The sequence below is a fragment of the Lemur catta genome, chromosome 3, assembly GCF_020740605.2.
Source record: "Lemur catta isolate mLemCat1 chromosome 3, mLemCat1.pri, whole genome shotgun sequence".
Classification (NCBI taxonomy): domain Eukaryota; kingdom Metazoa; phylum Chordata; class Mammalia; order Primates; family Lemuridae; genus Lemur; species Lemur catta.
In genome coordinates, this window is record NC_059130.1 from 41135958 (window position 1) to 41152243 (window position 16286).

General features: G+C 34.3%; 1 protein-coding gene across 3 annotated transcripts in view; it reads right to left on the reverse strand.

Annotated features, from left to right (window-relative positions):
* The window catches only part of RABGAP1L (RAB GTPase activating protein 1 like), a 646139-nt gene that overhangs the window by 582948 nt on the left and 46905 nt on the right, over nt 1-16286 (reverse strand). For all 3 annotated transcript variants that reach the window (XM_045547315.1, XM_045547314.1, XM_045547316.1), the window contains exon 2: nt 8025-8091. The gene's annotated coding sequence lies outside the window, so the exon portion shown is untranslated. The remainder of the gene's footprint in view (nt 1-8024; nt 8092-16286) is intronic.

The following is a 16286-nucleotide window of genomic DNA, read 5'->3' on the forward strand; positions in this document are numbered from 1 at the left end:
AATATATTTAATACTTTTATACTCACTTTTTAAAAATATTCAGTTTATAAATATACATTTATAGTACTTTAGATGTCCAAGAACCAACAAAAATGATTAATTTCCTAGGTTTGTGTGATACAACTATTTGTAAGCCATTAATTAATAGTTTTTAAATGTGAATTATACTCCCAGAAATTTTTGTTTTTGAGGGTGACCAGACCTGATTAAAACATGCTAAGAATGATCTCTAAGGCAGTCATAATGCAGTTAGTTGATTAATAATAATAGACTGTGTAGTCTAACTTATGAAAAAAATCCATTAGTTCTGATCCTTAAAGTAACATTAGCTACTTGACATAATAAAATAAAGTCTCTGTAATAAAATATTATAAATAAATAAAAACACCAATTAAAAGACAGAAATTGTCATGGTAGATTAAAAAAACAAGATCCAACTATATGTTATGTATAAGAAATGCGCTTTAAATACAGAGGCTCAGAAAGGTCAAGATAAAAGGATGGAAAAAGATATGTCATGCTAGTACTAATCAAAAGGAAGCCGGAAGACCAGATACACTTTGCTCTCACCCAGTCCTCCCCATTTAGGGCAAATCTAGGCAACATTGCCAAAATACCAGCTTATGACTCTTTTCTCATGGACCCTGACACCAAAGTCATTGACAACAAGGCACTGTTCCTATCAGAAGTCAGTTCAAGGGACACGACCCTAGAAAGACGTAAGATAGAGATTATGAGTGAAGCTTTCTATTACTTCAAGGCCAAAGTCTTCTTCAATAAGTATGTTTAGCATTAAATAAATATCCTTTTAAAAAATCTAACATCTATAATGTAAGATTTCTTAGAAACCTTAGGAAACTAGAAGAGAGCAAATGAAAGGAAATAAAAAATATAACAGAAATAAGTGATACTGAAAATAGGAAAGTAATACAGAAAAATAAAATCAAAACCAAAAGCTGGTTCTTTGAAAAGATCAATAAAATTGATAAACCTCTAGCCAGGCTAAACAAAAAAAAGACAAGACAAATTACCAACATCAGAAATGAAAGGGGGTGGGGGGGTCAAGGGCAATATACATAACCTAAACTTTTGTAGCCCCACAATATGCTGAAATAAGAATAAAAAAAAAAAGAAATGAAAGAAATGTCATCACTATCAATCCCCTGAACATTAAAAGGATAATAAATGCATAGTATCAAGAACTCTATGCCCATAAATTTGGTAACTCAGATGAAATTGACCAGTTCCTTCAAAGACACAAGTGCCAAAATTCACACCAGAAGACATAGACAACCTGAATAGCTCTATATTTTTAAAGAAATTGAATAAACAATAATGAAAAACCTCCCAAAAACGGAATGCACTAGACAAAGATAACTTCATTGGTGAATTCTACCAAACATTTAAGGAAAAAAATATCCATTCTCCATGATATCTTCCAGAAAATGAAAGCAGAGGGAACACTTGTAACTCATTCTGTGAAGCCAACATTACCCTAATACCAAAACCAGATTACAAGAAAAGAAAACTGTAGACCAACATCTCTAAATGATAGAAATATCCTTAATAAAAGATTAGAAAATCGTATCCAAAAATGTATAAAAAGAATTACATACCTAGTATGCAAGACCAGCACAACATTCAAAAACTAACCAATGTAATCAAATATATCAACAGGCTAAAGAAAAATCATGATCATATCAATTGATAGAAAAAATGCATTTGATAAACTCCAACACCCATTCATGATAAAAACTCTCAGTGAACTAGCAATTGAGAGAAACTTCCTTAATTTAATAAAAAAAATCTACAAAAACCATAAGCCAACATCATACTTAATTGTGAGAGACTGGACACTTTTCCCCTAAGATTAGTGAAACAAGGCAAGGATGTCCTCTCTCACCACTCTGACTTAACATCAGAAGAAATAAAAGGTATACAAATTGGAAAGGAAGAAATCAATCTGTCTTTATTCACAGATTACATGACTGTCAATGTAGAAAACCCAAAAAAAATCTACAAAAAAAACCCTCCTACAACTGTTATAATAAGCGAGTATAAAGAAGGTCGGAGAGGCAGGGCACTGTGGCTCACGCTTGTAATCCTAGCACTCTGGGAAGTTGAGGCAGGAGGATTGCTTGAGCTCAGGAGTTCAAGACCAGCCTGTGCAACAGCAAGATCCCATCTGTACCAAAAATAGAAGAATTAACCAGGCATCATGGCACATGCCTACAGTCCCAGCTACTCGGGAGGCAGAGGCAGGAGGATCGCTTGAACTGAGGAGTTTGAGGTTGCTGTGAGCTAGACTGATGGCAACTCACTCTACTCAGGACAACAGAGTCATACTCTGTCTCCAAAAAAAAAAAAGTTGCAGGATACAAAGTCAATATACAAAAGTCAATGTCTTTCCTACAAACAATGACACAATTGGAATCTGAAATTTAAAAAAATAATATACCATTCACAATAGCAGGGAAAAAATGAAATAATTAGGTATAACTCTAAAAAAATATGTATAGGATCTATAATTGGAAATCTACAAAACACTAAGGAAAGAAATTAAAGTAGATCTAACTAAATGAAGAGATATTCAATGTTCATGGATTGGAAAACTAAATATTATTAAAATGTCAATTCTTCCCAAAGTGAATATTTTGATTCAAAAAATAACTTGCTGAGACTGACTGAGCAACTTACTAAGTACTCAACTAAACCAGACCACTGGCCTATCTGTACTAGGGCAGGGACAAGTCTATTTTTATTTTATTCACTAATACATTCCCAGGACAATACCCATACTCAGTATGGGCTCAATAAGAATCTGTTTAATAACCAAGTAAATTATTTGGGATATAGCAGGATGGAGTCCTACATCAGGTAGGAAGTTGAACTGAATTAATTCTAAAGTCACTCACTTATTCTTAAGATTCTTATTCTCTGTAATTTCTAAAAGAATCCAGTAAGTTCCTGACCTGCACTGCAACAAGTTAATTCAAAATATAATTTACTAAGTTTACAATTATGCAGCAGTGTGCTATAGCAAAATATTAACTTTGTCTTTATGTATGGCAGTCTATTATTTCAGATCAAAAGAAATAGCAGTTGGAAAATTCTCAGAAGTCTCTTAAACAATATGGAGCTCACTGTTTTGTGAACTCAAGACTAATACATCCATTTCAACCTAGCATGTACAATGGAGCAGTACACAAAAGCAAAACTACTTTAAAAAGTATTTAGTTAAAAGGCTGTCCTGTTACAATCCAAAAATCAGAATATAAAATCTGACAAAGGATTTTTGTCTTTTCAGGTAAAAAAAAAAATATTGGAAACTATAGTTTAGGCATAAACATTTTCGTTTTCAGAGAATTTTTAAGGCATATGGGAATAAAGGACAGAAAACTTAACAGTGCTATAGAAAATCAGGAGGGGGGATTCTTCTATCCATCCCCTTCTCCATGCTCTGAACCCAAAGGAATTCAATAAATATTTTGATCAATTGAACCACTTAACCACATACTTATTCCCCACATCTACAGCAATTCTACCAAGTGAAATAGCTTTTAATTCTTACTTTAATGCCAAATTTTTGTTAAATGAGCAATGATAATACCTAAATTAACACCGCACTTGGATGCCTAAAACTACAACTCTCACATACACTTGAAACAGTACAACATTCAGTAATGTCTACCCAGATGCTATTTTCTTCTCAAAATAACTGAATACATTCAAAAGTAAAATTGTAGTACACAGGATCTAATTTCCTTCTGTGCCAAATGTGGTTAGCCTGCTTCTTGGTTTTAGATTATGTGTTTGCATCTATTCATTTTCAAGTGGCTCTTGAACTAAAATAGAAACCTAAAACTGTAAGTGTGAGTCAAAATTAAATAGGCTGAGAGAACTATTAGGCATGAGAATTAGAATGACTATACTAGATCCATTATAAAAATGGAAAAAGAAATATTCTTAATGTATAATAAGAAAATAGGCATGCATAATATAGAATAATACCACTCAAAATTCTTCCGTGCTTTGAAGAACTGAGTCAGTCCAGGAAATGACTACCGTGACCTCTGTTTACTAAACTATCCATTCACTATTCTAGTTCCCAGACAAGAGCCAAACCAATATATATGAATGTATGCAAGTATGTCTCTGGCCCTTGAAAGGGGCACAAAAGACTTTATTAATTCGCATTACTTTAGCAGATATCTATTTTTATTTGTCCAGCAATAATCCCCAAACCTTTTTTTCTGGGACTAAGCCTTCCCTCTACTCAAATTACATGGCTATTATAGAAACCTCAACCCCACAGCCAAACAGATCCAAAGGTGGACACCAAATCTAGAGCTAGATCAATTAACCCAGCAGTCCTCAACCTTTTTGCCACCAGGGACTGGTTTCATGGAAACCAATTTTCCCACCAGAGGTGGGAGTGGGGCTACGGGAAGTGGAGCTCACGTGGTAATGTGAGTGAGTGCTGGGGAGCAGCTGCAAATACAGATGAAGACTGCTGCTTCCCTCCTGCTGTGCAGCCCAGTTCCGAAGTTTCATGGAAGGCCATTTTTCCACAGATGGGGAAATGAAGGGTCAGTGTAGCTCAGGCAGTGATGCACAGCTTGGTTCCCAATAGGCCTTGGCAGCATAGGGGTTGGGTATTGCAGAATTAACCCACTTCCTAAGATTTGTGGACTAGTGACCTGCCATGTTTTTCCTCAGTGAAGAACGCCAGTGTGCAGTAAGAGAGAAAAGCAAATCATACACACAGACAAGAGACAGTCTTAACCAAGTCCCATCCCTTTGTTTGAGTCATTCCTGAAGACCTGTTCCCATCCTCGGTCTTGATAAATCCACTATTCTTTTAATTCCATGAAATATCCCTTTCAATAAATTATTTTTGCATAAGTTAGTTTAAATTGAGTTTCTGTCACATAAAGCTTAATAAGTCCTAATATAATTAGATGCTAACAAAAGAACATAAAAGATATACCTAAGCAGGCTACAGGTGGAAGTATGGTTTCTTATGGCAGGTATAAGAACAGAAATCTAGGTGAATGAAGAAGAGATAATCTGAAAAATTGGCAGTAATTTCCCAGATAAACGGTATAATGAGTGGGATGAAGCAAAGTAAAAATAAATAAAGACTAACTTGAAATAACTACAGGGGGGAAAAAAGATAATACAAGTAGTGCTTACAGTCAAAGGATAGTTTAAAAGGCAACAGAAGAATGTTTTGTAACCAAAATTGGAAGCCATATAGGACGAAAGAGAAATTTGAAATGATAGGCACATTATGATTATTGCTATGTAATATTCCTGTGTCATAAAAATACAATGTAATACAGGAAAAACTTTTTATATAAAAATATCTTAGTAGGATGAGATTTATAGGTGACTGTGGTAATCATATTACTGTTAATCAGCTTTCCACTCTTTCCTTGTTACAAAATTATACAACTATGCCCTTTGCCATGTGACTTTGTAATACCTCCCTCTAGAGTTGAGCATATTTCCTTGCCCCAATAAATTTGGGCTTAGTCATGTAATTTGCTTTTGACAATGGAATATCAGTAAGCACAACTTAAGCAGAGACTTTAAATGTGCTTGAGTAACTTGGCTTGGTCTCTTGAGCTTCTGCCACCAACCACAAGATGAACATGCCCCAAGCTACCAACGGACCCAACACACAACATGTGAAAAACACCTGAATCCAGTATACAGCCTGAAGCAAAGTCCACCTCACAGACCCACAGAACCATGAGTTAAAAAAAAGTTTGTTGTTGTAAGCCATCAAACCTTTCAGTATTATTACTTACACAGCATTATCATACCAATAGCTAATTCAGTGACCTACTTTTAAATTTCATCAACACTTTTATATTATTTTTAGATTAAATAAAAATCAGAAAAAGCTAACATTACAACTAGCAAATCAATCTCTCAAGCAGATATTGACACAGGTCTTCAATTATGACCTAACAAATCCAGCGGTTTCTATAATTACTTATTTTCCACTTAATTAAAATGTACATTAACAGGCTACCATTCTAACACTAAAATTCAACTCTCGGTATACCCAGTTGTGTAATTTTGACCCATGTATTATATTAGAATTTAGATAAGCCTATTAAGCAATACCTCATAGGCAATAATATAAATGAACAATATTTCAAAAATGAATATTCTCAAAATTTTTAATGAGGACTAACTTTGACTCTAGATTTTTCTCTTGGTTTTTCTGCTATAATTACATGTGCATCCTATTCAAGAGTCAAGGTTGATAAAACTATACATTTTATGTAGCCACTTGTTGCCTGGAAAACCAAGGATTGTCAGCTATACAATTCAAAGTTCCATAAACTTGGCTTAAGACTGAAGATCAGCTTTGTGTTCAGCAGGTAGAGGCATATTTATGATCAAAGGGAAAAAAATCCTTCACATGACATAGACAGTAAAGAGCGCACATAACTGTAGCACCCCCCCCAACTGGTGTTAAAAAAAACATTTAAAAAAAAGCTTTATGATTTTTGGATCACCATCTAGTTCTTGCAAAAGGCAGTATAGTATAGTATTATGTTGTGTCATGCTGCACAATGCACATAAAACAGTCAAAAATCTTGAACCTGGTCCAGTGCGTCCATGGGAAAGGCATTTCATCTCTATGAACAACACACTGGTTTCTTTATCTGAAAAATAATAGGTTGGGCTAATTGATCTCTAAAACCTCTGAGCTCTAAAAATTGTATAAATCAATTTGTTATGTTCAGAATATATCTGTATATGAAGAAGAAATATAATACGGGCAAAGAAGTTAAGGCACAGAGAAATTAGTTTCCTTAAAAAGCTACAGAATCAGAAGCAGAATCTCTAAGTCCTCAGTTGAGAAACATATTCACTAGCATATTCCCTTTCCAAGGACTGGTAAATTATTACACTATTATAACATTTTGATTCCAGTTGACTATCTTTTCTGCCATCACATAATGTACTCTGTAAAAGTATACTGAAGTATTACACCAAGCAGAAATAAGAAGGTAAGGGAGCGAATGTTTACCGTGCATATCCTACATAACTGGCATGAAGTTAACAGAGAAGTTACCCAATCTGTTGGTTCGAACATGGAGAGACTCAAGGTAGGAACCATAAGTTCATAAACTTGGCAACCAAACATGGTTTCTGAAGCTAAGGAAAAGACTAGGATTTCCCTATTATCTTCTTCAACTATTTGATTCAAACAAGATCAGCAGTCAGGGGAGCCTCGGCCATTGCCCAAGAAGATATAGTATAATACCAACACAGCTAAGGAAGAAAGGCAAAATGATTTTTTAAATTATCTCGTTTTCTTTTCCCATCAAAACCTACAAGCAAAGGTCTGACTTATGTCGCTGAAGCACAGAGCCTTCTGGGTTTCCTAGAACATTGAGTATTTAATACCTTCTAGCCTGACTTAATACCTTCTAGCCTATTAGAAGAAGAAATTCAAATACATCACACTCATAGGCTTCTTGGCATATGGTGTACATTTGTGTGCATATGTGTATGTATGTGTGTATGCATTTATATCTGCCTAATCTACAGAATCAGTGAAAATCTGAAAACATAGAGATCCATATAAAAGTTAAAATTCATGAAAACCCCTCAAATTGGATTTCAAGAAAAGGCATTTCCTTTGATTTGATAACAGTTTACAGCAAAAAAGAGAGGGTTTACCTTTGAGACTACTTCCTAATATTTTCAATAAAATGATTCAGCAGGACGTTTATGAGGAAAAGTTATAAAATATGGGGAAAAATGTTTTAAAATCCTAATAAAAGGATTTTCAAACTCTGCTGCACAAGTCACAGCTGACTTAGACATGATAATCAATGACCAATTAGAACAAACAAAAATAAAAACACCCAGAAATATCCTGCTACTTTTTTTCCACTTAGCAAAATGAGATTTTCCCAGGTTTAATTACATAGTTTTAAAAATAACTGAAAGAGAACATATGGGAGGGAAAGACTGCAAAGAAATGTACCTACCAAATGATGGTGGGTTTCCTCTTTTCTGGGTTTCCCAAATTTTCAGCAATGTGATTCTCTTACTTTCCTAATGAAAAGAAGTAAATTCATTACATTAAATAAATGAATTGATCAGTCATTAAAAAAACACTCAGAAAAAAAAAGATCTCTCAAGAAGTTAATATTTAGGAAATATGACATGCCTAAAATTTTATATGTACTTTCTATGAAATTATATAACGTCATATGTTTACAAAAGCAAAGGGAGAGCAAGTCTTGCTGAATTGAAACTATGAACTCAAAGCTGAGTCACTGTTCACACACAGATTCCTTACAGCTAGTTAGCAAATTTATTTGGCTCTTCTTTCAAATCATATCCAGCAATCACCTATTTCTCCTCACCTCCATTGTCATTACTCAGTCCCAGCGACTATCATCTCTTACCTACATTATTTTAAAAGCCTCCTAACTAGTCTTCCTGTTTTTTTACTTGCCCTCCTATGGTTTATTTTCAAAAATGCAGCCAGAGTGATCCTTTTAATTGAGATCCTATCATTCCTCTGATCAAAATCCTCCAACAACTCCCCCATTACACTCAGTAAAAACCAAATGACCTTCAAAGGCATTACATGTCTGGTACTAAAGTTTATTAAGTAGAAAATGTCCAATTTCCTTGAGTACTAAGTTTGACAATTGATATCTGTGACATTTCACTTTTACACTTCCTGTTCTATTTTTATTGTGTAGGTACATACATCCTCAGACTTGAACCGAATGCACGTGTTGGCTTGTGATTATCTTTCAAATTTTTTTTTAGAGAAATTTTTGTAAAACCATGGATAAGTCAAAAATTTGTGTTATTTTAGAACATGAGTTCCATCATGGAATCAATGCAGCACAGAAAGCTCGAAATATCAACAAAGTGTTTGGGAAGGATGTGGCTAATGAATGCATAGTACATTAATGGTTTGAGAAGTTCCCTTCAGGTGACTTTAATCTTGAAAATAAACTGCATGGGCGACCCGTGACCAAGGTGGATAATGAGGAGCTGAAAGCTGTAGTGGAAGTGAACCCATCTCAACCTACACGTGATTTAGCAGCAAGGTTTGACGTTACTATTCCAACAATATTGGACCACTTGAAACAAATCAGCCACATAAAGAAGCTGGACAGATGGGTTCCACATGAATTAAATGAGCATCAGAAGAGAAATCATCTCAAAGCTTACCTTTCTTTGCTGTCACGACAAAAGGTGAACCATTTCTACACCGTACTGTTACACATGATGAAAAATAGATTCTTTTTGACAATCGCAAGTGTTCGGCACAATGGCTAGATAAAAATGAACTGCCAAAACACAGTCCAAAACCCAATATTTGTCAAAAAAAGCTAATGGTGTCTTGTTTGGTGGTCCAGCACTGGTATATTATCCACTACAGCTTTATTAAACCCGGTCAGTCAATTACAGCAGATGTCTCTTGCAACCAACTGGATAACACGATGAGGATCCGTGCAATTAAGCAGCCAAGATTGGTCAATAGAGACAGGCCAATCCTCTTGTGAGATAATGCCCAACTACATGTTCCACAAACAACGCTGCTAAAACTACAGGGGCTGGACTTGGAAACTCTCTATCATCTACTGTATTCACCAGACCTTGCACCAACTGACTACCACTTCTTCCAGGCTTTGGACCACTTCTCGTAAGGAAAAATATTCAATTCTCAAGAAGCTGTGGAAAATGCCTTTCATGAATTCATTGCCACTTGCTCTCCAGGGTTCTTTGCTGTTACAAACTAGCCCTCCTCACTACTCCCCAGACCGCACTTTATCTTACCTCTATAACCTATCTCCTACAATTCTCCCACTGTTCACTCAACTCCAGCTGTAATGATCTCTTCAAACAAGCCTGGAACACTTCTCCAAGGATGCTGTTCCATCACAATGAACACCTCTCTCAGACATCTGCTTGGCTTCCATCCTTACTCCTCTGTTTATATCTTTGCTCAAATCTCATCCTCCAGAGAGACCTACCATGATCACCTTATCTAATACTGTTTCCCACTACCACCAAATTCCAATTCCCCTTTATCCTGTTCTACTTATTCTTCTTTTCCAGAGCACTTATTTTTTAAGATAAAATCTAATTTATTTTTGTATTGTATTTACTGTTTATTGCCTGTCTCTTTCACTAGAATATAGCATTGTCAAAAGCAAGAATCTTTGTTTTATTCATTGATGTAACCCAAGCACCTAGAAGAGTACATAGCACATATCAGACAGTTAAATATTTGCTATATAAATAAACAAATAAATATCTACAATGAGTAGATTAAAAGTTTCTGAAATTTCAGGTCATCCAGTACCCAACAGCCTGATCAGGACTCTGTCATTAAAGGAACATGATAAGAGCACTGACAGTTTCTTTCACTAACTAACCAGCACATGCTCCTCAACTTCTAAAGGTTTATGGTATAATAAGACATCAAAAGATAATTTTTTTTTTTTTTGAGACAGAGTCTCACTCTGTTGCCCAGACTAGAGTGCCGTGGCATCAGCCTAGCTCACAGCAACCTCAAACTCCTGAGCTCAAGCAATCCTTCTGCCTCAGCCTCCGAAGTAGCTGGAACTACAGGCATACACCACCATGCCTGGCTAATTTTTTCTATATATTTTTAGTTGTCCAGCTAATTTCTTTCCATTTTCAGTAGAGATGAGGTCTTGCTCTTGCTCAGGCTGGTCTCGAACTCCTGAGCTCAAACAATCCTCCTGCCTTGGCCTCCCAGAGTGCTAGGATTACAGGCGTTAGCCACCATGGCCGGTCAAAAGATAACTTTTTTAAAAAGACAAAGTAACTTTAAATATTAGAGACTTCCCTTACAAATTTCCCATTTATGCAAGGAAAATGAAAACACTGACTAGGATAATGATTTTAAGAAATTATTGTTGATATTTTTGAGAGTGTGAGCATGGTGATATGGCTATGAGAGAATCCTTGACTTTTAGCTACACATACTGAAATATTTACAGATTTAATGATATGACTGTCTGGGACTGCTTCATATAATGTGGGGTGGATTGGGGGGTAGAAACATAGAGGAAAAAAGACTGGTCATCATTGGATAATTGCTGAAATTGGTAAAAGGTCATGAGAGTATTTACATTATTCTCCCTGACTTTGTGCTTCAAATTCACCAAAATAGAAAGAATTAAAAAGTAAAGTAATAATATCATGGAAAGTAAGTTTAACAAAAAAAGAAAAACAAAAAACCACCAGCATACACTCCCTTCAGCATCTAGCACATTATGTGGCACCTAAATAAAAGAAATAAATGATGAAAGAATAAAACACAGGTCACAACTAAAGAATAGTTTCTACAAACTACCATAAATAATAATAGGAGCAGATTAAAACAGAAATCAATGACCAAAGTGAGCACTTCCTTTTGAATCACACACACACACACACAAAAATGACATGTAAAACAATGACCGTGGTGGTTGTTACTGAGAAGACAAGAAAAGAAACTTGTCCAAACAAGCAAATCCACAGTGAACTCAGATTTGGATGACTAGAACAGAAGGGGGACACATTGAAAAGACTTTTCATATTTCCTCAAGGTAAAAGGCACCGTATTTTTATTCTATAAAAGTCACTTATATAAATGCAAAATGTAATCAACAGGGACAAAAGAATATGGCTAAAATTTTATGTACCAAATAACATTGCAGCATAATTCTTAAAAGTACAAGGATTAATTTGAGTAGAAAACAAATATAACAGGAAACAAACACTACCTTAATCCCAGAAAGATCAAGTAAACAAAAAATAAAAAAGGCATAGAAAATTTAAACATTAGAAGTACTAAGGTACTACAAACAAGATACAACAAAATTTGTATCTTCAAAACATAACTTATACCATCTCTAGAAGCACTTCGAACAATCTCCCCAGTTGATTAAAGCTACTCTAGTAAAATGGTATTATCCTATGGATTTATGGCAAAAAAAAAAAAAATTGTGAGCCACCCACCTACTAATCCATAGATTAAAAAAAATTAACACACACTCAGCTAACTGGAAATAATAATCTAATGGACTAAGTCAAGTACAAAAGGTATAAAATTTTCTTATCAGGAAGAGAAACTGTTATTCCTATGTCTATTTATTGTGCTAATTTGCCAAAGAATATATGTTTCACATTCTAGGAATACCAGATCGTTAGCTACCACCTGCGTAAGAATTTTTATAAAGACATCTCAGGTACCTATTTTATTTGATTTTTGACTGGCCTCTTACTCTTACTTGCCACAGAAATCTCAAATCTTAATGAAAATAATTACATTTATGACTACTGTAATTAACATTTATTATCTCTTTAGATAAATACCTAGATTTAAAACTATAAATTTCATATTTGTTTCTTATGAATAATCACTAGAGTAAATCTAAGAAAGTATTTTTTCAGAATCATTGTAAGAATAGCTATGACTTCTTTATGGGTTTTTCAATTTTCCCTCAACCAGCTTCACTGTTATTTTCCCTGAAGCAATGTACCCAAGCCATTTTATGAGGAAGGGGAGACCAGAACCATCAACATAAATTTTAGACTCATGGAAACCCAGAATAAACTTTGCTGTATTTAAGTTAAGATTTGTAAGAGACAATTAGAAATATTAAACTGGCTCCCACAATCCTGGAGGAATACACTATTAAGAAACTAATGAACAGAACAGATCTTTTAAAAGAGAATGCTTTGGAACTGAGGAACAATGTATGAATAAAATTCCCTCCACTAAGACATATGACTCAAGAAGCCAAGAAAGGATACAATAAAAAAAGAAAACTACAGACCAATATCCCTTATGAATATAGATGCAAAAATCCTCAATAAAATACTAGCAAACTGAATCCAACAGGACAGCAAAAGGATAATTCACCACAATCAAGTGGGTTTTATCCCAGGGATGCAAGGATGGTTCAACATATGCAAATGTGTGTGCTTCACCACACAATCAGAATTAAACAAAAACCGTATAATCATCTCAGCAGATACAGAAAAAGCATTTGATAAAATCCAGCAGCCCTTCATGATAAAAACCCTCAAAAAACTTGGCATAGAAGAAACATACCTCAAAATAATAAAAGCCATATATGACAAATCCACAGCCAACATCATACTGAATGGGGAAAAGTTTAAAGCATTCCCCCTGAGAACTGGAAGACAAGGATGCCCACTTTCATCACTTCTATTCAGCACAGTACTGGAAGTGCTAGCCAGAGCAATCCGACATGAGAAAGAAAGAAAGGGCATTCAAATTGGAAAAGAGGAAGTCAATTTATCTCTGTTTGCCAATATGATCTATATTTAGAAAACCCTAAGGACTCCTCCAAAAGGCTCCTAGATTTGAAACATAAATTGAGCAAAGTCTCAGGTTATAAAATCAATGTACAAAAATCAATAGTATTTTTATACACCAACAACCAAGCTGAGAACCAAGTCAAGAATTCAATCCCATTTACAATAGCTACAAAAAACAACGATGACAACAACAACAAACTAGGAATAAATTTAACCAAGGAGGTGAAAGATATCTCCAAGGAGAACTATTTAATACAAATCACTGATGAAAGAAATCAGAAACAAAAAAATGGAAAAAAATCTCATGCTCATGGATTGGAAAAATCAATATTATAAAAATGACCATACTGCCCAGAGCAATCTACATGTTCAGTATAATTCCTATCAAAGTACCAATGTCACTTTTCATAGAATTAGAAAACACAATTCTAAAATTCATATGGAACCAAAAAGAGCCCAAAAAGCCAAAGTAACACAAACTAAAAAGAACAAAGCTGGAGGCATCACATTGCCTGACTTCAAATTATACAACAAGGCTATAGTAACCAAAACAGCATGGTACTAGCATATATAATAAAAATAGACACATAGATCAATGGAAAAGAATAGAGAACCCAAAAATAAAGCCACATACTTACAGCCAACTGATCTTTGACAAAGTTGACAAGAATATAAACTGGGGAAAGTGCACCCTTTTCAATAAATGGTGCTGGGAAAATCGGAGTTGGCAAACTTTTTCTGTCAGGAATCAAACTTACAGCCATATGCAGAAGAATGAAACTGGATCCTTACCTCTCACCATATACAAAAATTAACTCAAAATGGATTAAAGATTTAAATGTAAGACCTGAAACAATAAAAATCCTAGAAGAAAACCTAGGAAAAACTCTTCTGGACATTGATTGGTCTAGACAAAAAATTTATGATTAAGACCCAAAAGCAAATGCAATAAAAACAAAAACAGATAAATGGGCCTTAATTAAACCACAAAGCTTCTGCACAGCAAAAGAAATAAGGAGAGTAAATAGAAAACCTACAGAATGGGACAAAATATTCATAATTATGTTTCAATCAAAGGACTGATATCTAGAATCTACAATAAACTCAAACACCTTAGCAAGAAAAAAAAAACAACCCCTTAAACAGTGGGCAGATAACATGAACAGGCAATTTTCAAAAGAATATATACAAATGGCCGACAAACATATGAAAAAATGCTCAATGTCACTAATCATCAGCGAAATGCAAATTAAAACCACAATGATATACCATCTTACTCCAATTAGAATGGACATTATTAAAAAACCCCAGAATAATAGATGTTAGCAGAGATACAATAAAAAGAGAACACTTATACACTATTGGTGGAAATGTAAATTAGTACAACCTCTACGGAGATCAGTATGGAGACTTTTCAAAGAACTAAAAGTAGATCTACCATTTGATCCTGCAATCCCACTACTAGGTATCTATCCAGAAGAAAATAAATCATTATATCAAAAAGATACTTATACTTGTATGTTTACTGTAGTACAATTAACCATTATAGAGATGGAATCAACCAAAGTGCCTACCAACTAATGAGTAGATTAAGAAAATGTGATACACACATGCATACACACACATACATACACATACACGCCATGACATACTACTCAGCGATTAGAAAGAATGAAATAATGTCTTTTGCAGCAACTTGGATGGAACTGGAGGTCATTGTCCTAAATGAAGTAACTCAGGAACAGAAAACTATATGTTGCATATTCTCACTTAAAAGTGACAGCTAAAATATAGCTACACAAGGACATACAAAGTGGACACTGAAGACTCAAAACGGAGGAGGGTGAGAGTGGGTGAGGGATAAAAAATTACCTACAGACTCAGGTGAAGGTACACCAAAAGCCCAGACTCTTACCACTACACCATTTATACATGTAATAGAATTCAAATTGTACCCCCTAAACTTATTAAAATTTAATTTAAAAAAAGATATATGACTCAAGACCCTATTAGTAAAGTAGGTAAAATAACTTAAAATTCAGGCCTGATATATCCCATAATTTTTATGTCCCATAATGTTGTGTTTATACTGAAAAGCATTAAATTTTTTGTTACTTTCCTTGCTAATATGAACTTTAAAATATTACATTTATATCATTAATCCCCCAGTATAGTACAATGTACCCTGTTGATCAGAATATTTCATTTCCTTTTTGATTACTACAGATATTTTCATTTTAGAAAGACTTATTTTCAGGTAACCTCATCAATCATCTTAAATCAAAGAAATCAAAATACAATCCCATATTCCAAAGAGTTTGAAAATTCACCTGTTCTAAATTTGTTCTCATTAAGTCAGGTCCCTGAATCTAGGGATTATTTATTTTGTATGTCTTTCCCACTCTAAAAGCCAAAGTTAATATCATAATGTGCAAAGTCACTGTGGGACTGGTTTAGTACAGAATATACCTCCATAATGAACTAGATAATATTGTGCTTATTACATTATTAAACTCTTAAATGGCCTTTCTTTGTATGTTACAAACAATATCTAAATCAAACACATTATGGATTTGAACATTGTGATCATTACAGCATGAACATCTAAAAATCAAGAAAAGCAGCAATTATTTACCAAAAACTATTCAATCATTTTAGAGCCTCGAAATACACTCAACATCTTAGAACAGTGGTTCTAAGTCACAACAAGAATCTGTATGTCAGAAAAAGGCTTTCAACTGATTGTAATAAACATACTCAACCACTTTATATATGCCCATCCTGGAAGAATGCAATGGAATTTACTTATCTAATTTAATTTATGTAACATTCATTCAACCAGTAATTATTGGGTATATCTTCTGTGATAGGGACCATAGACTCTGAAAACACAGTCATTTAAAATTGGGCTCTCTTGTCTC